The sequence below is a fragment of the Cydia fagiglandana genome, chromosome 1 (assembly GCF_963556715.1).
Source record: "Cydia fagiglandana chromosome 1, ilCydFagi1.1, whole genome shotgun sequence".
In the NCBI taxonomy this organism is placed as follows: domain Eukaryota; kingdom Metazoa; phylum Arthropoda; class Insecta; order Lepidoptera; family Tortricidae; genus Cydia; species Cydia fagiglandana.
In genome coordinates this window covers 8,702,141-8,729,062 of record NC_085932.1, presented here as the reverse complement: position 1 = coordinate 8,729,062, position 26,922 = coordinate 8,702,141, and the positions used below count along the sequence as shown (strand labels likewise).

Here is a 26,922-nt window from a genome sequence, read left to right as displayed (position 1 = left end):
TTTGTAGACCACTTATTTATTTAAATAATTAAATTGTAATTCATTCAAAAAAAGGTTATTAAGGTGGTTCGCCTAGGTTACTCAAAACTTAACTCTCGCTAGATGGCACCACTTTTGCAAAATTTCAGGTTTTATTTTTTTGTGAAATGGTCATGGTATTTGTATACTTAAAAGTATGTTTCGCGCACTCTTTAAATAAATATTGAACAATTAAAGTAAACATTGAATACTTCATTGTGCAAAAACCACCTTTTTAATTCGACGGAGTGTTGCTGTCACGCTTTTTCCTAGTATTACTCACACATGCAAACAGTGTTTCCGTGATCCTTGTAGTAGACAATTTCACACAACGTAAGTATGTTGCATTGCAATAGCGTAACGGTATGTTCGTGGAAATAACTACGTGCAAGAGGATTGGGGTTCAAGACTGGTGCGAGTAGGTAATTTCTTTTTGTTTCTCCTTTGTGTTATCTTACCTTTAAACGAGCAATTATTATATATATGTTACTGTAAAAGCCCGAAGTACGGCAAAACCTAGGATTTACCGGTAAAACCTAGGTTTTACCGATGCCGATCGGTAAAAGCCCGAAATGTTAAATCTTACTAGTTTACTTCGGGCTTTTACCAACACCGATATGGTAAATCCTAGGTCTTACCACGGCAACCGGTAAAGTTTGAATCATGCACTGATTCTTGAGATTATTAGATGAAAAGTAGGTAGGTTTGGATCTCCCGGTTCTGCTGAAGGTGAAAGAGAACTCTACTAGCCTGCATCGTGGCTAGGCACCCAGGTTTAGGTATAGTTAACTTTAAAACCGAATCTGCAGCTGGCCACTTTATTGAGTAATAGAAACGCGTTCCTTATGTGTTTCGCTTTCCAGATGACCAGGGTGCCTAGCCAAGGTGCCAATGGTATACGCTCCGTAGCGACTGAAGCGCAGCCGTGTCTGTCGCATTAATATGGCAGAGTGATAGAGAGAGGTATTACCCTAACGTTCGCTACGGAGCGAACGACTGGCATCATGGCTAGGCACCCAGATTTAGGTATAGTTAAGATTACCGCCGAATCTGCAGCTGGCCACTGTATTGAGTAATAGAAAAGCGTTCCGTATGTGTTTCGCTTTCCAGATGACCAGGGTGCCTAGCCAAGATGCCAATGGTGTACGCTCCGTAGCGAACGAAGCGCAACCGTGTCTGTCGCATTAATATGACAGAGTGATAGAGAGAGGTATTACCCTAACGTTCGCTACGGAGCGAACGACTGGCATCTTGGCTAGGCACCCAGATTTAGGTATAGTTAAGTTTACCGCCGAATCTGCAACTGGCCACTGTATTGAGTAATAGAAACGCGTTCCGTATGTGTTTCGCTTTCCAGATGACCAGGGTGCCTAGCCAAGGTGCCAATGGTTTACGCTCCGTAGCGACCGAAGCGCAGCCGTGTCTGTCGCATTAATATGGCAGAGTGATAGAGACAGGTATTACCCTAACGTTCGCTACGGAGCGAACGACTGGCATCTTGGCTAGGCACACAGATTTAAACGCTTTTTAAAAATCAAAAAACTATTACTTATGAAAGCAGAAGAATATAAATGATCGTATTTGATTTATAATTGTTACATATTTGCCGTAACTTATTTTTAAAATGTGTTTTTCAATTAAAAGACACGTCAAGATTGTTTACCTTATTTCTAATGCTAAAAAAAACAAACTATAGTAATAACTGTGTTTTTCATTCATAGACAAAATCCATTATTTTATCCACAGGAAATTTTATATATCTCTTTTTTATTGCAGTGAGGATGTCCTGATTGTAAAAATAAGAGAGATTAGGTAGAGTATAATTTCTAATTTTCTTTGTCAAAAATAAACGAATACGTGTAGCCCATACCATACTTAATCAATCGATTTATGATAATAAGAAAAATTAAATAAAAATAAAAAAACAATACGAAATTTAGATGTAACAAAAATACAAAAAGTTATGTTCCAGCATACAATTGACTGGGGATCGAACCGGGAATCTTCCGTTTGTAAGCAAAAAAGCGACTGTTTGCATAACACGCCATGATAGTTCTTAGCTAAGCTGACGAACTTCGGGTACTTATTCTCGCTTAGGTCAATTAAGTACCTGTCAAACGTCAGTGTCAACAAAATTGCACTAAACATGACGGCACTCCAAATTCGCGCCGTGGTCAGCCCGGCAACGTCGGAAATGGTATGGCAACGTCGCAAATGTATCTGTACACGACATTTGTGACACACACATACGTAAAATTGATGAAAATTTAACTATGATTTTTGCATGATTTCTGTATGAAACATTGTTTTCCTGTTAATTTCGCGCAAACGAATATTCGAAGGAAGATAAATGCGGAAATATTTATGTACTAATAGTGTGTAGTTACTTAATGAGCTTTGATTGAATTTTGTATGAAAATCGAACCACCTTAAATGAGGGATATAGATACCTCACCTACCTTATTACAAAGCATTACAAAAATGTCCAAAGGCCAAAGCCACGCTGATAACTACATAAGACCTCATAAATACCTATAAATAAACGTTCACTGAAAAAACTTTAAGGCATTTCTGATAAGTAATTATTTTTCGTTACTGAGTTATCGTTTTGCACCGAATATCAATGAAATAAAAGCACGTTGTTATTTGATAGATACATTTATATAAACATCGTCACATGAAACCAATATAGGTACTCGTAAACCATACCACTGCGATGGAAATATCGTTCTTTCAACTGATAATATAGCCACAAAAACTCGCTGAGACTGCAGGTCGAGTCTTGGTTTCAATTTCTTGATGATATATCATTGAATTAACTTTCAAAGCACGTGATAGCTCTCAGAATAGCAACAAAACTGGTTGAAACTAAAAATTTTATTGCTGATATTATGTGAACAACATTGTTTCGTCTTCATAAATAAAATTTTAATAATTTATATTGTTTACGTTAAAATGTGAAGAAATTTGTTGATAAATTGTCTATCTAGTATATTGACATTATGTCATATATGTTTTTAAAATGACGTAATATGAATGCCAGCACAATGAAAATTTATTCCAATAAGATAAAACAAATCTTCAAACTTTTTTAATTTTTAGTGAATTAGGAAGAAACTAATTACACTGATTTGGTTGTGTTCGTATATATTTTAAATAATTTGTTATATTTTTAAAGTATTATGACTTATGAATAAAAACAAATCAAAATTTTAATGACTCTGGATCTCCGTGTGACATTATTCATTTACCCTATTTATTTTGAACACAGTTTTTCACTGGTATCATCATTCGTATACGGACATGAATTTCTGTCAATATATATGACAAATTGAAATGTCAATTTGGAAAAAACATGTACGCGTCCGCTTCCAACGGCCCACAGCGGGCATCTGAGGAGAAGGAGAATTTGACAGATATGGCGGATGTATGGAAATTTTACGAAAGTTTACGTTTACGATTGAATTTCTCTGTAGCCTTTAAGAGGAAAAATAGGAAAAGCCTGATTCGTTGTAGTCTAGTTATCTGGCTTTCGAAATCACTCGATTTTGTAGCATGAGCATCGATTTTTTTATACAAATTTTACTAAACGCTGACACTCGTTCATCACGTTTTAGGTACAACTTTGCATGAGTGTATTTATTATATTGTAAAAGATTTCAAATTTTCAAGGGTGATTCGTTGTAAACACACTCTTTGGGATAATAATGATATTTATTATAATTTTTTTTATCAAGCGATGTGGACGCTAGCGACTAAACGGTGACTGCCTTTTTCGCTGATTTTGCACGACGCAGTCATAAGTCTTAAAAGGCAAACCAGAGATAAAATAGCTTCATTCTTTAAATTAAAATAATTAAGTCTACTCGTAAAGATTTGTATTAGGTAAAGGGAATTTACTTTGACACAAAAATGCCTCGGGTGCTCAAAGAAAAAACCACGCCGCCAGAAACCACCATGGATATTTTTTACAAAGAGTATATTTAAAATTCTTTAACGAATAATAAAGGAGAAACATTCCCTTTATATGTTATTTTTATTTTATAAGCACCTACTTATGTTCAAAATTTGATTTTTAATCCTATCATTTTCATTAGCACTTACATTACAATCGAAAAACCGGCCAAGTGCGAGTCGGACTCGCGTTTCTAGGGCTCCGTGCATCAGTCCGACTCACGCGTGACTGCACATTTCTAATAGGTTTTCCTGTCATCTACATATAGGTAAAGAACTATTTTCTGTATTTATTTCAAAATTTTAGACCCAGTAGTTTCGGAGATAAAGGGGGGGGGGGAATGGTAATTTTTTGGCTATTTTCTTAATTAATTTCGAACCTATATATTTAAAAATTATATAAAACATGTCCATCTTTAGGTCACTAATTTACATATGTGTACCAAATTTCAACTTAATTGGTCCAGTAATTAGAAAATAGGCTGTGACAGACGGACAGACAGACAGACGCCCGAGTGATCGTATAAGGGTTCCGTTTTTTCCTTTTGAGGTACGGAACCCTAAAAACATCCTATTTGGGACAGTTTTTGTAATTAATGGCCACGGTCGTGAATAATCCTGTTGACCTGTTCCGAATTAAATTAAATTAATTTGAGTAGGTAAACGTCTTAAAGAAATACACAATAGATACATACTTAGATACCAAAGTTTTCTTCTTAAGTTTTTTTTCTAAGCCATTAAGCCATTAGGCTTAATCTGAATAGTGAATACCTGGTCTGAATTAAAATGTATTACTCGGAATTTCCGAGTTGAAAAGACTCTCTTTATTCTTTGAAAACAGTGTGTCAATCAGTCTTGTATCTAAAGTGCAAATTTCTAGTTGTTTGCTCACATTAACTAGAAGGATGGATGGATGATGGTTTTTAACGGCCAATTTTTAAAAGAATTAATTTAGATATGTAATGTTTTACAGCTAGTATAGGTAATACCTCTCGTTAGTGTAATGTAAACGTCACGTTTGTGTTTCACCAGGGCAGAAAAGTTTGTTCTCCTCTCGTGCCTTGAAACCCTCGCAACACTAAAGATTCTTCTTTTTTAACACATTCATTACCACTAAGTGCTACGGGTTACGCTCGTAGCGCGTAGCCACGGGTTCGCCGTATGTAGCGCGTAGTCGCTACGAACAGTGTACCCGACAGTCGGGTTCTTGGTGTTGAATGTGTTAACCACTCGCTACTCTTGTGGTCATGTGCGACATTACTAAACATATTCAACAGTACCATGTTAAAAGAATGAGAGAGTTGCCAGGATTGTAACATCAGAAGATTGTAACTCCTACCTAAATTACCTACTATTCAAGTATTTTGTATTTTGAAAATAGAAAATAGGCCTCAAAAACTGTTTCAAATAAAATACAAAATAGTTTTCTCCAAAAGGTATTTAAATACAAAATACAAAATAGGTATTTTGCATTTTGTATTTGCATTTTAAATACAACTATTTCAAATAAGTCACATCTCTGGTTACAAATATGTATATGTAGGTATATACTAATACTGTTTGTAACAGTAATCGAGCCAGTGACTTTATTGCATTATGATAAAAGTTTACTTTGAGTAATTAGGTCGATGGAGTCGACTGGGGACACAAACTTTTTGATAGGAAGATGATAAGAGGAGAAGTTTAATTGGTTATTAAAAAAGCGGGACCGCTTGTTTTTGTTGTTTATAATAATTGCTTATTACGCTAGTTAGTGTTCGTTTATTCTTGCTTAGGTATTAGTTACCTGATAAAGCGTAGGTACCTATTATAGTTTGTTCTTAAAAAAACTCTATCAAAATTATAACAGCCCATCTTAATTAAACTAACAGGTGCGTATTCGGATTTCAATAATTAAATCTGGATCAGGTAGGTATGCAGCTGATCTCTTAGTGTCAAAAGTAAAGTTTTTGGTTGAAGATATGTCGCTTTTAACACTAACAGGTCTATAACTGATCCAGATCTAATTATTAAAATCCGAATACGCCTGGGACACCAAAATAACCATTGCTTGTGTACCACGAACCCTTCCGAGAAATTCGACGACCAAAACGACTAAGTTATTTGTATGCACAAACACGAAAATAAACTCAAAAACAAACAAACAGCCTCTCGCCCTATAAATGAATGTGTTTTTCGCCGGGAGTAAAAATACAATTAACCTTGTAAGGCCCCCAAGGTGCATTCTCGTACGTGTTTAATTAGCAGTGATCGTACATTTTCCAGCATTTTTGGTGCAGCAGAGTGGTGTTAACGGAATTGGTATAGATAATTTTAACTGAAATGGTAAATTAAGGTTAGTATTAACGTAATAAACGCTAATTAATCATTAGGGTTGAAATTATTTATACCAATTCCGTTAACACCAGTCCGCTGCACCAAAAATGCTGGAAAATGTACGATCACTGCTAATTAGTTAAAGATTTAAACTGATTTGTCGGCTCATTATTCTCATTAACTTAATGCATGCGTGTCATAGACTGTGCTACCTCACCAAGGATACATGTGTACATATGTTCTATTGGGAAACGTATTCAATTGTTATAATGGTATTTACGCACAATTCTCAAACCTTAATTAAACTGAAGTAAGGACACCCCATCGGGCCTCTTGTCATCGTCTCTGATAATGCCAGTCGGCTCAAGAAGAGCAGGCACATTGATGGTGGCAAGAGACCGACGGATTATGTCATTCGGTTTAAATTCATTCATATGGAATTTATAGCAAAAAAAACTGGGCAAGTGCGAGTCGGACTCGCGCACGAAGGGTTCCGTACCATAATGCAAAAAAAAAAAAACCAAAAAGGCAAAAAAAATACGGTCACCCATCCAAGTACTGACCACTCCCGACGTTGCTTAACTTTGGCCAAAAATCACGTTTGTTGTATGGGAGGCCCATTTAAATCTTTTTTTTTATTCTGTTTTTAGTATTTGTTGTTATAGCGGCAACAGAAATACATCATCTGTGAAAATTTCAACTGTCTAGCTATCACGATTCGTGAGATACAGCCTGGTGACAGACGGACGGACGGACGGACGGACGGACGGACGGACGGACGGACAGCGAAGTCTTAGTAATAGGGTCCCGTTTTACCCTTTGGGTACGGAACCCTAAAAATTAACACTGCAGGCAGTGAAATAGGGATATTGAGCAACCTGCAGAATTTATAAGGAAATGTACTCGTTTGTAATGTCGGAACCATCACCTTCTCATCAAGTTTTTTCCGATTTATCAAATAGAAAATGCGTTCAAGAAGACTGAAATGAATTTATTCGTGCATGTTGTGAAACTTAACATTTTCCTCCCTGGGTAGACGTTATAGAAAATGTTTTTACACACTTTAATGTATTTTGACCATGGCTTTGCCACTACGTTTATTTTAAAATCATTATATTAGTGAGCTTTATAAAAATTGTATGATTTGATTTTTCGCTCACAGTTTTTTTAATAATCAAACCATCTAAAAAATCAAACGAAACATAGTTTAAAATAAACATTTAAGTAATTTCATAAAAATATTTTCCACACCTCCGTGCGTGATGGGACGTCTGTCTGGGCGTCCCAGAAACCGCTGGAGTGACGAAGCCCAAAAAGACCTGTCCGCCCTCGGAATACCCAACTGGCGTGAAGTGGCGCAGAATAGGGCAGAATGGCGCTCTCTTGTGTCAGAGGCCAAGATCCTCTTTGGGTCACTGAGCCAGTGATGTATGTATGTATTTTCCACACCTATGAGTCTGCATCTTTAGCTATTTAAATAAAAGTAAACAAACAATTTGTACATTTTCGGGTAGTTATAACATTTATTGGTTAACCAACCAAATACAAAACCGCCTGGATCAGTCACTGAACGACCTGACTTTAACCTATTTTATTTAATCATGTAATGTTTTCATCTACCCTCAACTGGCTTAAGGAACCATTTGATAGATTTTGTTTACTTTTATTTAAATACCTAAAGATACAGAATATAATATCAATATCCAGAGACAAAAACAGGGACTACGTTTGTATTAGTACCTATAGAGTCGAGACCAGTCATCCCCTTTCCCCTTAACGGAAATATTGTTATGTGAGGTGACAACTAAAGGAATGTGTAGCAGTGACACGTGTCATGCTCGTGAGCTGAGGGTGGGTGGGTACCTACATAATATGGCGTCCGGTTTGTCGCTTCTCTTTATTCATATAGTTAAATTCTCTCCCGTCGTATATATTTCCTGACAGATATGATTAATCTTTAAAGTATATGTAATACTGCAGTATTCGAACTTCAAGATATTCATAACAGACGACACGTTCTAGATCCATTCTAGATACGTTATAGTTTAGAATAGATATCAACTAGTTCTCTTTTGCAGCGCAATTCGGGCAACTAATGTCACTTTTACGTTAGATAGAGTAAGATATCTATTAGATATGAATTGGATCTCTAACGGCCCGATTCTAACTTTAAGATAAGTCAATTAATAGATCTGGAAACGATATGGATTAGATATGTCAGTGTCAGTGTCAAACAAGTGTCAAAATTGACGTTTCTTCAAACAAAAACGTCACTTATTACACTTGTTTGACACTGATATATCCAATCCATATCGTTTTAATATCTAGTATTTGACGTATCTCATTGTTCGAATACGGTTGAATGTCATAACCTGTGGAAATCGTTCAAGAGTATCTCTAGAATCGCGCAAATGTCAAATTTGACAGGTTACATTTTAAACATATCGTAATCGTATCTTGGTGATGTCTAAAAGATATCTAATAGATGTCTGTTTCATAATCCGAATCGGGCCCATAGACTTTGGTACAATTACAACACAACCAGTGAACTCCTCTTTCCTTGTCAGATAATATAACAGTTAAATATTTACGATACAAGTGCGGAAAGTAGGAAATTCACAACGAGTGGCGACAAGATGCGAATAACATATTCGCTCGTGTACCGTACAACGTTTTACAGTACATATGGCCCTTTAAACTTTCGACTTAAGTATGCACAGAAAGTGCTCTTTACTGCACTAGTGCAGGAAAGCACTATATTCATATACTTAACTGTAAAATATAGGTAAACGATATTAAGCCAGTCTGTAAAAACTGCTGTTATATCGATTCTACATACATATTTTATTTATTTTACTAAAAGTATATTTATTACTGAAACTTTGGAAGGTATTTGATTTTGCGATGATATTTCATGTCATACCCATACCCCGGTCTGACAGGGACAATTTTGGTTTGACGTTAAATAAAAGTTAACCTACAAGTGACCTATATAATCGATATTACAATAATATGAACTGTATCCATATTTAATGTCCCTAATCGGGTTTGCCGGTCGAAGTATTTAGGAGATGGCGCCAGCATAGCTTGCCCTGTCAATCCCTAGAATTGTGTCACGTTTTCGTTTTTTTAATGGATTTTTATGCCCTGGATGCCAGTCCTTTAAGCCAAATCTCATAGAAAAAGGGGCAAGCTATGATGGCGCCATCTATGCAAACCTTTGACAGAACTGGCAATTTTGCCAACCCCATTGTAACTTTTATTAAAATTTTTGTGTGATGTTAAAGTGACTCGAATCAATGTCAGATGTTAAATATTTAGAGTTTCAATAACAATAAGTTGAATAAGCTTTGCAAGTACAGTAGAGTCCGGTTATAACGACGCTCAAGGGACCGCTGATATTACGTCGTACTAACCGGACGACGCACTAAACGAACTGCCAATTTAAATATATTTTTTAAACAAAATAATTACATCATTTTGTATTTATTAATACATATGCGATAGTCAAAGAAAAAAAAAACATTTCAATTAAAATATTTATTTATGATAGTATTACAACCCTTTGTCTTCAATGGAGTGACTTTTGTGTGTTTAGAAGAAGGTACTTTTGTAGGCAACGCGTAAGACTCATCACCCGCAAATTACTCGATCCCGTAAAATAAAAGTCGTAATGCACATCGACAATCAAATAAGTAAAAAAAAAAAATTTCAATTTTCACTCAAGCTTTTATCGCTGACTGTGTACTTATGTTTCAACAAGCAACTTATTGTCAATTCTTACAAACCCAAACTCAATTAGGATGCGTTTTGTCACACAGTTACTATGGCCACCTCCTGAGTCCATCATCATATCAGCTCGAACGTACAGAAATATTGCATTGTCACCCAACTAAGTTAATTGTGTATATGAAGTTTAAGCTCAATTAAATAATTGGATTTAGGTTTTATTTTGTTTGCAAGATTAAGAAAAGTCGCATGACTATTTCATCTTGCTGCATCTATATAGGCAAAGGAGGAGAGGAGTTGAGTGCGCGGGACGGAGTAAGTTTCTTACCAACAATTTATTTGTAAAAACTACGTCGCTACTCGCTTTCATAGTAGCTTGTACTAAATCCAAACAAGTGCCTATACTTACGTCGCTATAAGCGGTTGGTTGTTATAAGCGAAGTCGTACTAACCGGACTCTACTGTAGGTAATGAAAGAGCTAACAATTTTAATTTGATTGATGATCGTTTAGTCCAATTTGTTATGATGATTTAGAAATTGCTTTGTATCGATATCGACGCGACATAGTGAATTAGTGACATGCATAGCATGCACATGATGTATGTTTCTCTCAGTCAAACCGAGATAGATGTTCATTACCGTATTCTGATAAGTGGTAGCACCTATCACTGGGAAGCTATAAATTTTAACTAACTTTTTACATTAATTGCAAAACGTGCAAGGCAAAAAATTTTTTTTTCCTATGTAAATCATAAGAGGAGGATAAAAATGCGAATATTATAAAATAAGAGCCATTAAAATACGAGTAGGTATTCAAAGACAACGATGAATAAAATTTCGAAATATTTTATTCGGAAATGAGCTTTTTCTTCCCTGCTAGGAGGGATAAAAGTGGCACTTTTTCTCCCTGCTTGGAGGGATCAAAGTAACATTTTTCTGTTCAAGCACACTATTTTACATTTTTTGTACATAATTTTTTTAGCTTAATCTGTTTAAGCATCAGATTGTGTCAACACTAAGATTTCTTTATTTTCCTCATAGTTGATGTGAAAAGCAGTATGTGTCACACGGTATCAAAATTATTTCGTCTTGGGCGTTAACACTTGAATCCCTCATTACGCTCAGGATTCTACTTTAGAATCCCTCACTATGTTCGGGATTCTATTGTAGAATCCATCGCTTCATTCAGAATTCAATGCATAATACAGTAAAATTATACATTTTGCGTTTGCGTCAAATCCGGTAGTTCTGATTTTTTGCGGGCTTGTTTATGATGTTGGCCCAATGAATAATCCAGGTTTGTGACCTCGAGCGCCGAACGCAACTTTGTCAAAAATCGAATAAACCGCATTTTTTTTAGATTTGGGCGATTATAACCCTAAAGTATTAGTTTTTGATAGTAACTTCCCAGGGCGCTTATAAGTAGATTTTGAAAAGCTTTATCTCGGCGCTTTGAAAGGCTTTATCTCGGAAAATATTAGATGTACAGAGACAATTCTAGTGTCTTATTGTAGCAAATTTAGTCTACTTTAAAAACGCCCTAGGAAGTTACTACCAAAAACTAGTACTTTAGGGTTATAATCGCCCAAATCTAAAAAAAATTGCGGTTTATTCGATTTTTGACAAAGTTGCGTTCGGCGCTCGAAGTCACAATCTTGGATTATTCATTGGGCTAACATCATAAACAAGTCTGCAAAAAATCAGAACTACCGGATTTGACGCAAAAGAGCCAGGTTACAAAATTCGACAAATTTACTGGATTAGCACTCCCTTGACGGAAATATATCATTTTGATCCCTTTGTAACACAAACTACTATATCATACTCCATAAAGTAAGCAATGTGATTCGGTAAGCTTATTTATTTAACTGGAGTTCAATTTGTCAATAAAATGGACAGCCAATTATTTAGATCAAACGGCAATACGAAGTAATATAAACAACAAAACAACTCAATGCCGTTGACGTGGATCAGTGGCACTGATATTATTATAGCTGTAGGAAGTAGGCATAGAGAGTGAGCGATATCTAGAAAAGACCTGGGGGCCGATTTTTGAAATTCTACCACTCGATTTCGTTAAATGATATCTCCACTACTAGGCGTTTAAATTCTACTAATAGAATTGAAATCGAGTGGTCAATACCACTAGATTCCAAATTACGATCGCTCGTATTTCAAAAATTAGCATTTCGCCGTTTTCCACCGATTTTCGAGTGACGAAATCGAGCGATCGAAATTCTAAAATCGGCCCCCAGTAAATAATTTCACATTTTCGGGAAACAGGATTGAGTTGTAGTGGATCATTCATTTTGGGTATTTTATTAAATTCCAAAGGTTGAATTGAGCCTTATTTCATTTGCAATTTAATCGCAAAAATTGAGAAAACATTTAAGGTAATTTTTTTGAAGTTGTCTTGTAACCATTTTGGTAAAATAAATGTTTTCGGAAATAATCACTCTGAAAGTAAAAAATAATGTCCTGTAACATGAACCAAAAACTACAGAAAGAACATGTATGAGACTTCCAATGCAATCATTTCAATCTATAGGTAGCGGACATTATTATCGGTTAAAAACGTTTTTGAGTTTTTGGAAATAGTCTTCCCTTCTGAATAAAAAGATGTAAAGATGTAGTGATGCAAGTATCCTCCCTTTTGCTCCTTGTGTACATAATAATTATTAAATAATAGCCCGCCGTTCAAAGGTACCTAAGGTGACGGAAGGGTAACTATGGGTGCTCAGTGTAGGGTACTGAGCATGAACCGATGTGCACTTGGCCGTTTCTTTTTCTATATAGCCTAGGCGGGATTAATCAGGTCTACCTTTGTTGTTAAAAAAATAAATATGGCGGACGGTGATATACAAGGTACAAAACACGGTGCCGTTTAAGGGCATATTCGGTATCGTATTCTTATTAGGAAAAATAATAGATTAATTTGGCCGACCTGCCCCATAGAAAAATGTAAGCTTTTATTCGTGTCATACGAGTAAACATTTTTTTAACTTTTTCTATCCCTCCTCCTCCTTTCACACACACAAACACTCATGTCATACTTACTATGTCACAAGGTTTGCAAAATCATGACATGTTAAAACAAATGTGCCATTTTACTGCTATTATTTTATTTTATTACTCTAGCCTCGTGCCGCCCAATGTGCAATATATTTTACAAAGTGACACTCAGCATAACTGCCCAGACTTTAGAAATTAAGTTCAGAGCTAAACGCCCAGTGTACAATACGCTGTACATAAAAGTTTAACAGATGTAAGTTTAAAATTTTCGCGCATAAAAATCCTGCTCGAGTTTTGTGTAAAATAAAATGTTTGAAGTGCGTGGGAAGTTACGACTTCAAAATATTATGGCTCATATATTGCACACTGGGCGTTTAGCTGATCTTGCGTTTTTTTTCTTGGGCGGCACGAGGCTAGACTGCTTTCTGTATTTAAAATATTATTTAACTACGGTAACTACGTAAATGCAATATAGAGTTTTGCTAATGTGATTATAATCCACTGGCACCAACACCTATACCCGAAATATTTAAATATGATGACACGCAACAATTTCAATATATTTATGAAACTGTTTCGGTTCATTGAGTTTCATATATACTTACCCTTGTCTGGTGTGAAACCCTGTCGTGTTGGGCGTATCTACCTCACTCATTCACACTAACTACTTATACATAACTTCGCCTTACTTAACTAGCATCGAAATATAATTCCACCACCTGTAAATATTTCAGTTTGAAATAAGTTCAAATATAGTTTTCATAATACAAACAAAACGAAATTAGGCTATTTTGAGAATTTAAGTACATTACTTACCTAAAATTATTATAAACGCTGTTTTACTTAGGTATTCCATTTTCAAGACGCGAAGTTTTTATTTTATGATCTTGTGTTTTATTATTCTGAGGAAGCTTGAATGACAACTTAAGAGCTGAAAACAGGCTTTTATCTTAAAGCATTATAAACAGAGTGTAGCAGAGTTAAACTTGACATTTTATAGCCGAGCGTGGGCAAAAGTAGGTCGTTATCAAGCTCTTACTTGTTGCTCTGCGCCATTCTTTATCCTTCTGAATACGATTACTTATAAAAGTGTCGTTTATTTGCTCCCCCGTCTTATATTTACATGTAAATATGAAGGGCGTGATAAAGGTGGAGACGTGAGTTGGGGCAGGCGTGTCTCACTCCGCGATTTCGTCGCTTTGCTACAGGTAGCTAAAAGTACATCCGTTCGACCCCAATTTTGGGGTTTGCCATAAGCCGCGCGTGGCGCTGTCGCCACCTAGCGGCCATATCTGTCCTGATCCTAACAGACGCGTTTTGTTAGAGAGTGGGTCTTCTATGTACTATTATTTATTCTGTGGTTGGGGAAACATAAAAATGATAAAGAAACTAAAAATAGACAGAGGTTTACGTGAAATAACCTATCATATGAACATCTCGAGCTTGCCAATCAAATAATGGGAATATACGTTGAAAAATAACGGTAAGTAGAATAGACTGAACGTTATCGTATTGGTTTTTGTTCAGTTACTTGTCGGAAAATTATATTTTATTCTTCTACTTCATTAGAATAAACCCGTTAGCATCCGTATACTTAAAAATATTTTGGTAGCATCTCTTTGATTGCAAATCACTATAAGTGTAGATAAGTATCTGCGATCAGTTGTATTCTATTTTGTTTTCATTTTTAATAAAAAAATACAGAAGCCAGATACCTATTGGGTCAAGATAATTTAATAATATTATGTAAATTAACCCTTAATCAAATGGAACACTTTTTATGAGATTTTTGAAAACTAAGATTGGTTTTTAGGTAATTTGGGTGCGTAGATTACGAAAAAATATATAAAAAGAATTTTAGTGGGGGGAAAGGGGGGTTTTGCGGTGGGAAATAATTTCCCGTTATCCGTTACGGAATAGCAAAATTTTGAATGAAGTGGGAAATAGTTTCCCATTGTCCGATACGGTTACGAACTTTTTACTAGTTAGTAGCTCCCCCCGGCTTTGCTTGGAATTCAAGTATGATCTTTTAACGTTATCTTCAAAAATCAAAGAAATAAATAAAAGAAAAAAGAAAACAAAAACAGGCACAGATTTTTTTGTGTAACAGGCAAACGGGCATATATTTTTATTTATGGAAACCAATTAAAATTTAGGTATAGAACAAACACTGGGAAATAATTTCCCACTTGATAAAACCTACCAATTTTTTTGTAAATCGTACGTTCAGGGACAAACAATGGGAAATAATTACCCACTTACTAAAACCTAAAAATCTTGGCTAAATCATATCGCTATCATAATTCGTTTCAAGCAAAACACAGGGAAAATAAGTCTAGTTTATGATAGTATTCAGTGTATGCTCTTACAAGATTTTTTTTCTCATTTAACCTCAAAACACTAAAAAAATTGTCGTTATTGCAAAAAAAATCACAACAACTGACATTGACTTTGACGTATGGTCACAAATGGCGGCCATTAGAAAAGTGTTGCCATTTTTCAAATTCAAAATGTTACTAAGATTTTAAATCTGTATAGTTGGTACCGCTGAGTGCTGCCTTTAAAAAGATAAAAAATATTTCGTAAATTAGAATGAAGTGGGAAATAATTTCCCGATATTTGATTAAGGGTTAAAATGGGTCCTATATTAGGTATGTAACCCTTTCACTGTGCATGACATAGCTGTTTACGCGTTAGCGCCGCCAAAACCTTCACATAATATTCACGAATTGAAGCCGGATTAATGGAATCATCAAACCTTAAAAGAATGCGTGGAAAATATATGTTATGAACAAAATTAACTGACAGCCACAATAATACCATAATCCCATGTAAATACATGACGTGTGTAGCGTGTGTTGTATACAGCGTAATCTCGAGCAGTATTTGAATTAAAAAAAAACAGTTGTTGATATGTTATTGTAAGTTCAAATAGCCGCAAATATGTAAACATCCGACGTTATGGAATTTAAGGCCAGCAGGAAGGTAGGCTACCGCGAAAAGGATCTTTCTCTTTTACTCCTACGAAGGTGTAATAAGAGTGACAGAGAAAGGTGCCAGCAGTTTGCGGACTTCGATTTTCACGATCATAGCCCAGAATAACTATACGTGCTACGAGCGCTACGGCGTAGCGCTACGACAGGAATCACAATGTCTAATCATTACAAGAGAGATACAATCGGCCGTATTCGTACAATGCTTATAACATGTCACAGTGATACGATACCGGTCTTTCCGTGTCAAAAGTGACATTTATTCAACCAAAAACGTCAGTTCTGACTCTAACAGATCGGTATCGTATCGCTGTGACATGAAGCATTGTTCGAATATGGCCGATAGATAGGATAGAACTCATCAGCAGTTGTATTCTGTTAATGTCAAAACCCACAACAAATCCCAATCAAATTCACAATCTGTTATTATAGTCAGAATACGTCTCAAAGTACCTTTTACGTTTATAATAGAGTCGGACCAAAAAAAGTCTATTCTATTATGTCTGACTCTATTATAGTAACTTACTCTAGGTAACTTTGCAATAAATTAATCTGCACTCTCTTGCACATTACGTAGGCGTTACACATGTAGGTACGGTCTCGTGACGCATGTGTTAACACTCAGTGTAGGATAACATTTGTAACACAATTATCCGTTTCAGGGCCCTCTTGGGCCGGGGGACATATGTTTCAATTATACGGTCTCTAAACACTACTTATTTGAATTTACCTTCGACTAGAATAGATGCTTGCTGTCCCTACTATAGTCGCACCAATAAAAGTCTGCAGCGGATTTGATAGCCCACGCAGTGTAAGTGTTATTTATACGTCATAATTTCATAGAAGTTTGACGTTTAAAATGACACTTGCACTTTTTACGGTCTAACTATATTCTTAGAAATACGGTCCGAATCGAACATTAAGATACGTCAGTTAATAGATTTAGAAACGATATGGATTAGATATGTCAGTGTCAAATGTGACGTTTCTTCAAACAAAAACGTCGGGCAGATGGTCAATTAGAAATCTGGGCGAGTACACATTGCTTAATAATAATAATAATAAAAAGCTTTATTTATTCCATAAAAATAATAAGTTACAATTGAGACAATTAAAAATAAATCATTAACATAAGATAAATATTAGTACATTTGAATGTCGTGCAGAAGTTGAATTTTAACAATAGATTTTCATGCAATAATTGAATTAGTTAACTAATATTAATTACAAAAATTAGGTAGGTAACTTATATTATATGGACCCCCTTCGGGTAAAAGCCTCCTCCAAAGAATTCCATTTGTCTCTATTTTTTGCCGCATTTATCCAATTTTGGCCCGCAATTGAGACTATTTCATCCTGCCACCTGTTATTTGGCCGTCCTTTGCCCCTAGAGCCATGAGGTCCTGCCCATTTTGTTGCAGTTGATGTCCACCTGTCATCGCTATATCTTGCAATATGGCCGGCCCATTTCCACTTCAAGCTTTGAGAAAAATGTAGAGCATCTTTAAAGTTAGTTCTTTTACGTATTTCGGTGTTTCTTATTCTATCTCTGAGCTTGATGCCTAAACAACTTCTTTCCATTTTTCTTTGTGTAATTTGGATTTGTGCTTTAGTTTTGTGGTCAAATATCCAGGTTTGACAGCCATAAGTCAGGCAAGGAAGGATGGAAGTATCCATTACAACTTTCTTTGTTGTAGTAGGTAATTTTCGTGCTTTCAGTATTTGGAGGAGAGGGGAGGGGCGTCACTGCGCAAACAGTGTTTTTGTAACGCTCCCATTTAAAAAATTAATTTAATCGGTTTAAAATTAGTTATTTGCCATGGAACTTATACCAAAATAATCGTAATTAATCAGTGATTGTATAGTGTAGTTTGTTAGAGTTTGTGTCAGAATTAAGGACAAATCATCTAAAACATTTCACAACAAAAGTGCGCGTGAATATAGCGATCGTTTTGAAGAAAACAAGTAAAGATCTACTGAATCGCGCGGCGCTTGTGCTGTTCTGGACGTTAACTTCGCCGCTGCCATTTCCGAGAATTTTTGGTGACCTCGCTCGGATTTTGAGTAAAAGTCGGACTTTTGTGAATACTTAATTGATATTTTAGATCATAATGGCTCCAGTGAAGTGCGTTCGTTGCGACAAAGCACCTACCAGCAAAGAAATCTTAGTCTGCTCCATTTGTAAACACACGTATGACATTGAATGTGCAAGCGTGACCTACGCACGATGGAGTCTTATGAACCCGAAGCAAAGAACCAGCTGGAAGTGCTCCACATGCTGCGAGCAAGCCCTGCGGACTGCACAAAATGATAGCAGTAGCGTAAGTACGCGTGCAAGGACAAGCAAGCCCACGAACGATGTTCATTCCAACACACCTTCGCCTACAAAAAATAACGACGAGAGCAGCCTTGTTAAAGAGATGCAGTTATTTAGAGCGGAATTTGCAGCGTTACGCTTAGAGCTAACTAATATTAACTCCAATTTTGAAAAACTCTCCCTCGCAGTTAATACGCTAGAAAATCGCATCGGCACCCTAGAACAGAGAGTTCAGACTTTGGAGGAGCGCCCCGATCCACCGACAAGCGAGCAGAGCGATCTCAAAGAATTGACGGACACCGTGGAACGTCTAAAATTGGAGCTTAACGAACGAGACCAGGAATTGTTGTCCACTGATATAGAAATAAGTGGCATCGCTGAACAAAATAGTGAGAATCCGATACACCTAGCGGTTTTAGTAGCCCAAAAGTTGAATGTAGAGATAGAGGTGCGAGATATAGTAAGTGCAGAACGTGTCGGGTTGCGGCGTGTAGCGGGCGACGGCGACGGAGGCAGTGACGGCAGACCGCGGACGCTGGCGGTGCGGCTGGCACGGCGTGCGCAGCGGGACGAGCTGCTGCGCGCGGCGCGACGTGCGCGCGGCGCAGACACTGCCGGCTTCGACCTTCCCGGACCACCTCGCAAGTTCTACGTGAACGAGCGGCTTACGCGTGCAAACCGCCAGTTGTTTTATAAAGCGCGACACGAAGGGGCACGCGCTAACTGGCGGTATATTTGGACCCGTGACGGTCGCATCTACGCCAGGCATCAACCGAATACTCAAGCTCAAAGAATTCGCACTGACGAAGACCTAACAAAGATTTTTGGCATTGCTCCTGTTTGAGCTGGTTTGACATTAATGTGCAATACAAAACTTTAATTTGTTTATCCGTCTTATACCTAATATTATCTGTGATCGTAATTTTAGTCACAAAAAACTTTAATACCAGTGTTAACTTTGTCCCAAACGTAATGATTGTGCTTGGATATGCCCTTTTAGAGATACAAACTGTTATTCATTTGTTAAGATATTATATTCCTTATTCTAATTTATGCGTGCCTTGTAATAACAATAATGACACTAAAAATATGTACTGCGACCACTCCGTGTTACACTGTATAGTACTTGTACCTATTGACACTACACGACACTTGCCTTATTGCAATCTAACTGGAAAATACCTTCTTCGTTTTATAGTATTATACAAATATATCTTATGTCATATTTTACATGTAACTATAATGCCATATTTATCTTCCCTTGCCTTGCTATTCAACCAAAAAGGTAGTATGATTGCCCTACAGAGTCTGCTTCTGTCTCCTCTTATTTATTTAATTCCCAACAATCGCGGCTTTATATTATTCATAAATGGCTAAGAAAATAAATTTTAAATTAGGACTTCTCAATGCAGGCTCTCTAGGGACTAATCATAACGAATTTATAGTTGCAGTTCAAGAGCGTAATGTAGACATAATGGCTATAAATGAATCCTGGCTTAGGGAGGGGGAGGAGGGACGGGCACCGGTCGTGCCGAACTATAGTCTGCGCCACGTCCCCCGGCCGCGGTCGGTGCGCGAGCGCGGCGGCGGCGTCGGCTTCTACATCAGAGAAGGTATTACTGCACGCCGCTGTGCCCATCCCTCCGGCTCCGCAGTTGAACAAATGTGGCTTAAATTACTATTTCCTCGTTCTCCAGTTACGACTATATTATGTTAATGGGAGACTTTAATGTAAATTTGTTAAGTAACGACAGGAATCGCATGAAACTCTTCCAATTTTTTACCTATTTCAATCTAACACAACATGTAAATGAGCCCACTCACTTTACAAGTCATAGCAGTACATTAATAGATTTGATTAGTAGCAACATTACCGTTTTAGATACTCAAGTAGAATATATACCTACCCTTAGTCACCATGCATTCTTGACTTGTGAACTGAACATAAAGAAAAGTAAACCTGTACCACAAAAAGTTATTTTAAGACCACTAAAAGATATTGACCCACTAATATTCAATCAAACTCTTAAATGTATTCCATGGGACAACATTATTTCACTAACAACTGTAAATGATATGGTAAATTCTTTTAATAGCATAGTTTTATCATTGTTTGACTTATATGCACCTCAAAAACAGGTTATTATCAGAGAAAGAAGCTATCCCTGGATAACATATACGATCAGAGAAATGATGCGTCTGCGTGATCAGGCTCATAATAGGTTTAGGGCATCTGGACTAGGTGAACATAAAAAATACTACACTGATTTAAAAAGCTGCGTCAACAAAGCTCTATTTAATGAAACACGGGCATATTTCAATCAACATATTAACCGTAATGCTAGTAATTCTCGATCTCTGTGGAACAAACTTAAACGCACCGTGAGAGTAACTCAGAAATCTCAAAACCATGATATTCCTACTCATTTACGTGACGCAGATCTTATTAACTCACATTTTCTCGAAGTTGCAGGTAATCCTTTAGCTCCACAGCCATATCAGTCTTACTTTGAATCCAATCGCTACCATGCCCTATCATTTAGCTTAGAGCCAGTAGATGAAATCTCAATACTAAAAATAATTAGATCACTTAAATCCTCTGCTCTGGGCGATGACGGTATTTCATTAGATATGCTACTTTTAACTCTTCCTCATTCACTAGGTACAATCACTGCAATAATAAATAAATCTATAATATCCTCAGTCTTTCCCGATGCCTGGAAAGTGGCATTAGTAACGCCTCTTCCCAAAAAAAGTAACGTCAGTAGTTTTAAAGATTTGCGACCAATAAGCATTCTTCCTTGCATATCTAAAATAATCGAACGACTTGTATATACACAGTTATCTAACTTTCTTGAAAAAAATCAAGTTCTTCCTGTTCTACAATCTGGTTTTCGTAAGTCGCATAGCACGACAACTGCACTTCTTGATGTAGTAGACAATATACTATCTGCACAAGATATGGGCAAGGGAACTATAATGGCACTTCTTGATTTCTCTCGTGCCTTTGATGCCATAAATACAAATTTATTGTTATCCAAAATGAAATATTATGGTTTTGAACCGGACACAATTAAATGGTTTTCGAGTTATCTTACTGATCGAAAACAAATTGTAAAACTTCAAGATAGTAGCGGTATGATTTTGAAGTCTAAACCATCTATATTATCTAGAGGAGTGCCACAGGGATCGATCCTAGGCCCACTATTATTTATTTTATATACAGCTGATGTCCATGATGTAATAAAACATAGTAACTTCCACTTATACGCTGATGATATCCAAATCTACATCCCTTGCGATCCTACTAATGTTGCTGTAGCAGTTGCCAAAATAAATGAAGACTTGAACAATATAACAACTTGGTCCTCCTCAAATTCTTTAGTTCTAAATCCCAGCAAATCAAAAGTTATGTTTTTCGGTTCCAAACACCAATTAATACAAATAGATAGCCATAAACCAATAATTTTCATTTCAGGCGAACAAATAGATCGTGTTACCGAGTCGCGTAATTTAGGTCTTATAATGGACGAAACTCTTCGGTTTGAAAGTCACATAGCAGATATTGCCAGAAACTCGTTTTATAGACTAAAAGTTCTCTATAGAATCCGTGATTTTCTTAGCGAAGACCTTCGAATCAAGCTTTGTGATACGCTTATACTCTCAAGATTTGATTATGCGGATGTGGTATATGGTCCACGCTTATTAGCACGGACAGACCGGATCATACAAAGAGTCCAAAATGCATGTGCGCGTTATTGTTTTAGAATTCCCCCGCGAGCGCATGTGACTCCTTATTTAAATTCATCAGGCATTCTCAAAATGGCTTACAGAAGAGAACTCCATCTTTCTTCCTTATTGTTCGGTGTAGTAAAGTTTGCAAAACCGGAGTATCTCTTTGAAAAGTTCACCTGGCGCTCAAACACCTCAATGAAATATGGCCTTAGATCGGTCAGCAGCAAATTAGTAGCTTCACATCACTGCACCACCGCTTTTCGAGGTAGTTTTAAATACACAGCAACTAAGTGTTGGAATAATATTCCTCCACCACTACAGACATTAAATGGTCTTCATAGTTTCAAAACCCGACTTAAGCAACACCTTCTTCAGATTCAAAACGAACTTCCTCTTGGCGGTAGAGCAATACCCTCTTACCTACCTTCTTATCTCTGATAATAGCCCAGCCAAACATTACATGCTGTAAAATTTGATTTCAATAAATATCAAATTATATTAAGCTATATTGTTAACAAATACTTATGCACTTCACACTCAATATATATATCCCAATTTATATACACAAAACGTTACTTCTTTTAAATATGATGCTGTACACAAACTATAGAACACACATAGAATGCACTGTAAGGTACACATATATTTTTATAACTTGCACTCCTCGCTCCGTTCCGTCACATATTTTATTTACTTTAGGTTCTTTATTATTTTATTAGGGTCCGACTGAAAATCAGCGTTGCAGTTAATTTTACTGCAACATCATGCTGAGTCGAGCCCCTTTTTAACATCACGCTGTTTTGTTTATATGTTAACATAAATTTAATTTTGTTTTAGAAGTTTTTTAAGATTTTATGTTCAAATGTACCATTCATGTCATGTTTGTGATGTTAAATAAAGTTTTTCTATGTCTATGTCTATGTCTATGTCTATGTCTATTTCCTTGTGTGCCCAAAACTTTTTCCATGTGATAGCTATCCTACGATTCACTTCCTCTGTGTTTCTTTCAGATTTCAATGATATTAGTTTTCCGAGATAGATATAATCATTAACATATTCCAGCGGTGTGTTATTAACTAGAATAGTAGACGGGTTATGATTGGTCATTACTTTCGTTTTCTCGAGATTCATTTCAAGGCCTGCTTTTTTGCTCGTTATTTCGAGTTCATTTATCATTGCATTTAGTTGAGTAGGGTTTTCGGAAAACAGCACTATATCGTCTGCGAACCTTAAATTGCTTAGGTATCTGCCATTTAGGTAAATTCCTTTTCTAGACCAAGGCAGGTCTTTCATGATATTTTGTAGGACCGCTATAAATAGCTTTGGCGAGATTGGGTCGCCCTGTCGTACTCCCCGTTCTATGTTGATGCAGGGTCCCGTTTTCTCCAACCTGACTCTACTTTTGCTATTTGAGTAAATGTCTTTTAAAATGTTGATATATTTCCTGTTAATATCTTGTTCTCTCAAAGCCTCCCAGATGCTGTTATGTGAAATGCAGTCGAATGCTTTCTTATAATCTACAAATGCTATGTAGAGACATTTGCGATACTCTACATATTTTTCGATTACTTGTTCGACCGCTTGAATATGATCCATCGTGCTAAATCCTCTTCTAAAGCCGGCTTGTTCACACGGTTGGTGCATATCTATGACTGGAGATATTCTATGAAGTAAACAGGAAGCAAATAGCTTGTATAGACTTGGCATGAGACTTATAGGGCGATAGTTTCCTATATCTGATGGGTCTCCTTTCTTATAAAGCAATACAATCTCTGACTCGGTCCAGCTCCGGGGAACCTGTTCGGAGTCCAGTACTTTATTGAATAAAATAGTAAGTGGCGTTAATAGTAGAGCTTTAGCGTGTTTGAGGTGCTCATTCGAAATCCCATCCGGCCCCGGACTTTTCTCTAGTTTTAGATTTTTTATTTGTTTTAAAACTTCGTGTTCGCTAAACTTTTCTACAGGCGGTGAGGGATTAGTTGATAGTATTGTATTTGTTGGCTCTTGTACTGTATTCGGTTGGCTATAGAGCTTTGTGTAGAAATCTGTCGCTATGTCCATAATGTCTGTGCGTGATTTAGTTTTCCTAGAGCCAGATTGTAGAGACGGGATCCATTTTTTTGATCTATCTAGTTCATTGAAGGCCCTTTTCGCGCTCCTCGAGTTTTCAAGATGCCTTTGTAATGTCTCCAATCTGTAAGTTTCATAACATTTTTTTATTTCCTTATTTGACTCTTTGTAGAGTCTCTTTAGTGTAGTTTTGTCATCTTTCGTCAATTTTTCTTTACTTTGCAGTGCGCTTCTTTCTTTGATGAGATTTAAAGCCTTGTCAGATAGGATTTTCTTTTTTTGTTTTCCTTTAATATTTGTTAAACTTTCCTTTATACACAATATTATGTTTTGGTAATAGTCGTCTATTGTGTAAGCTTCGTGTGTAGTTATTAAGCTTTTTATGCGCTCTTGGAGCTCTTTACAATATGTTTCTTGGTCTTCCATACTAGTAAGTTTTGCATTTGCGTTTCTATAGTGGTGCCGACTTTTCTTATTAGTACTAAGATTTAACGTTGCTCTTATTAGTCTATGGTCTGAGCCGAACTGAAACGATCTTAAAACTTCGTACTTAGAAAATAATTTTGGTGTTGTAGTCAATATATAATCGATTTCGTTCTTTGTATTCTTGTCCGGCGAGATCCAAGTCCATCTGTCCTTTATTTTAGATTTAAACATGGTGTTTAGTATTGTCAGGTTCCTTTCGTAGGCAAACTGTACTAGTCTCTCCCCTCGGTTACTCCTTTGACCGTAGCCGTATTTTCCAATAAATTTGCTTTCATAGTTCAAACACATTGCTTACCCTAATGTAAAAGAAAACCTAATATCATTAGCAGAGATATATATACTCGTAACTCCGTATAAGATAAATAAAGTCTAAGAAAAAAACGTGCCTCGGAAATCAAGAAAAAGTCATTCTCGAATAGATAGCCTATTCTCGGCTAGATGGCGTTGACGACACCGTTTGATATTTAACAATTTTAACACATCGTCGGGTGAGAAGCAAAAGTCACTAAGTACTATCAAAAAATTAAAGTAACACTGCACTTTATTACACTTGTAACACGGTTTATTGTCCAATAATTTTAATGATGTTAGTTAGTGAATTTTTTGTCACTTGTCACCCGACGACATATCAGTGAAAGAACATGGGTCAGTATGGAACAATAAAAATTAAAAATCATTTATCCGTAAACATATTTTGATTACCTAATTTATACATCTTCAATTTTATTTTAAGTTTTAATCGTGTATCGATAGATGGCAGTAAATGTACCGTGACTACAAAATTTACTTTGGCAATAGCCCTCTATACTATCTATTCTCTTTGTTATTAGCTAAGCCTTTATTAATCTTGCGGTTAATTAAAAATGAGGGTTGGCAAAAATACGTATCCTAAATTCGCCTTTGGTGGTTTGGTAATTAGCGTTAAATCATAATTTCACTATAACTTGAATCATGAGTGTTAAATATCTATCATTATTTTTTTAAATAGGCGAGTTTGGGGACTGGTGGCGAAATTCGTGCTCGCTCGATGAAAAATTCCTCATGGCTTTCAAAACTATCATTGAAACAATGTGAAAAGTAGAATACTGCCCAACCTTAATAATCGAATATTTTTTCAAAAAAATCGAATAGCATCTTAGTAGATTATAAACTGAGTGGAGCTTTGTAGCAAAAAGCGCCTGTGAACAGAGAACCCGCCTAGCGGGTTCTGGCAGTGAATGTGTCTTTAATATCTTACTTACAAATAAATAAATAAATATTAGGGGACAATAAATATCTATCTTCAATAAATAGATGCATGCTCTATTAAATGTAAGTTTATTTTAACTATATACCTATATAGGTACATATATAACTGCTTCATTAAATGTAAGTTTATTTTAACTATCTATCTATAATTCTAATCTATATATAATTGCTTTCGTAATTGGTAGTAATTAGGTACCTAGCTAAGTTTATAATTACTATTTATGGAAAATTCTAACCAACTTCACTAATTACTGATACCAAGTATGCCAATCAATATACGAGACATACGAGTATCTAAGTATAAATTAATTAATTAGGCCTACACATTCAAAACAACAGACTGTTGAAAACAGTTGCCGTACCTATTTATACTTTATACATAGACACTAGATCGTAAAGGTGGCCACTGACGAGCCTTCCAACAGTCCAAATAGCGTGGCTGCAATCCAAAATCGGTCCGTGAATGTCAAAAACGTACAATGTTTAATATTAGGATGCCTTCCATTTGGATGAATCCATCGTAACGGCATCCATTTGGAAGGCTCGTCAGTGGCCTGCTTAAGGCAGGATGGCCCATAGTTCACGTAGGTACCTACCTACGTCTCTTGTCACAGATGAACCATGATCCCCTTTTAAGGTCTATCTTCATCATAAAATATTAATGAGTGCCTAAACATTTTACCGCTATACTTTAGGGGTTGCTAAAAAGTTTTCGCCTGCTCTTAAAATTTGGTGCTTAATTTTTGTTTTATTATTTGACCCAAATAATGAAATCTTATTATTAAACCTCTCAAAAATGCAAGCGTAACAAATTGCTTGCGTCATCAAACTCCATCGCAAAAAACGGAAGAATTATTGCACAAAAACACCATTCAGTAGAGGCAACAATAACGACCTGTTGAAACGTCGATGCGCTGCGTCTCGCTCTAGCGTGTCAGAGTGCGGGTAAGCGTGTATACGCGTCTCTCTCTCGCGGCGACGTGCAGGCGTCCGCGCGAACCGGCACTTCGAGACTCACTGGTCGCCGCGCGATCTATAAGCAC

The 26,922-nt window shown here is 36.4% G+C and overlaps 1 protein-coding gene across 1 annotated transcript in view; it reads right to left on the bottom strand.

Moving 5' to 3' along the window:
• Positions 1-26,922, bottom strand: part of LOC134663374 (uncharacterized) — a 93,626-nt gene extending 66,704 nt beyond the window's left edge. Inside the window, exon 1 of the mRNA XM_063519740.1 lies at positions 26,775-26,922. The gene's annotated coding sequence lies outside the window, so the exon portion shown is untranslated. The remainder of the gene's footprint in view (positions 1-26,774) is intronic.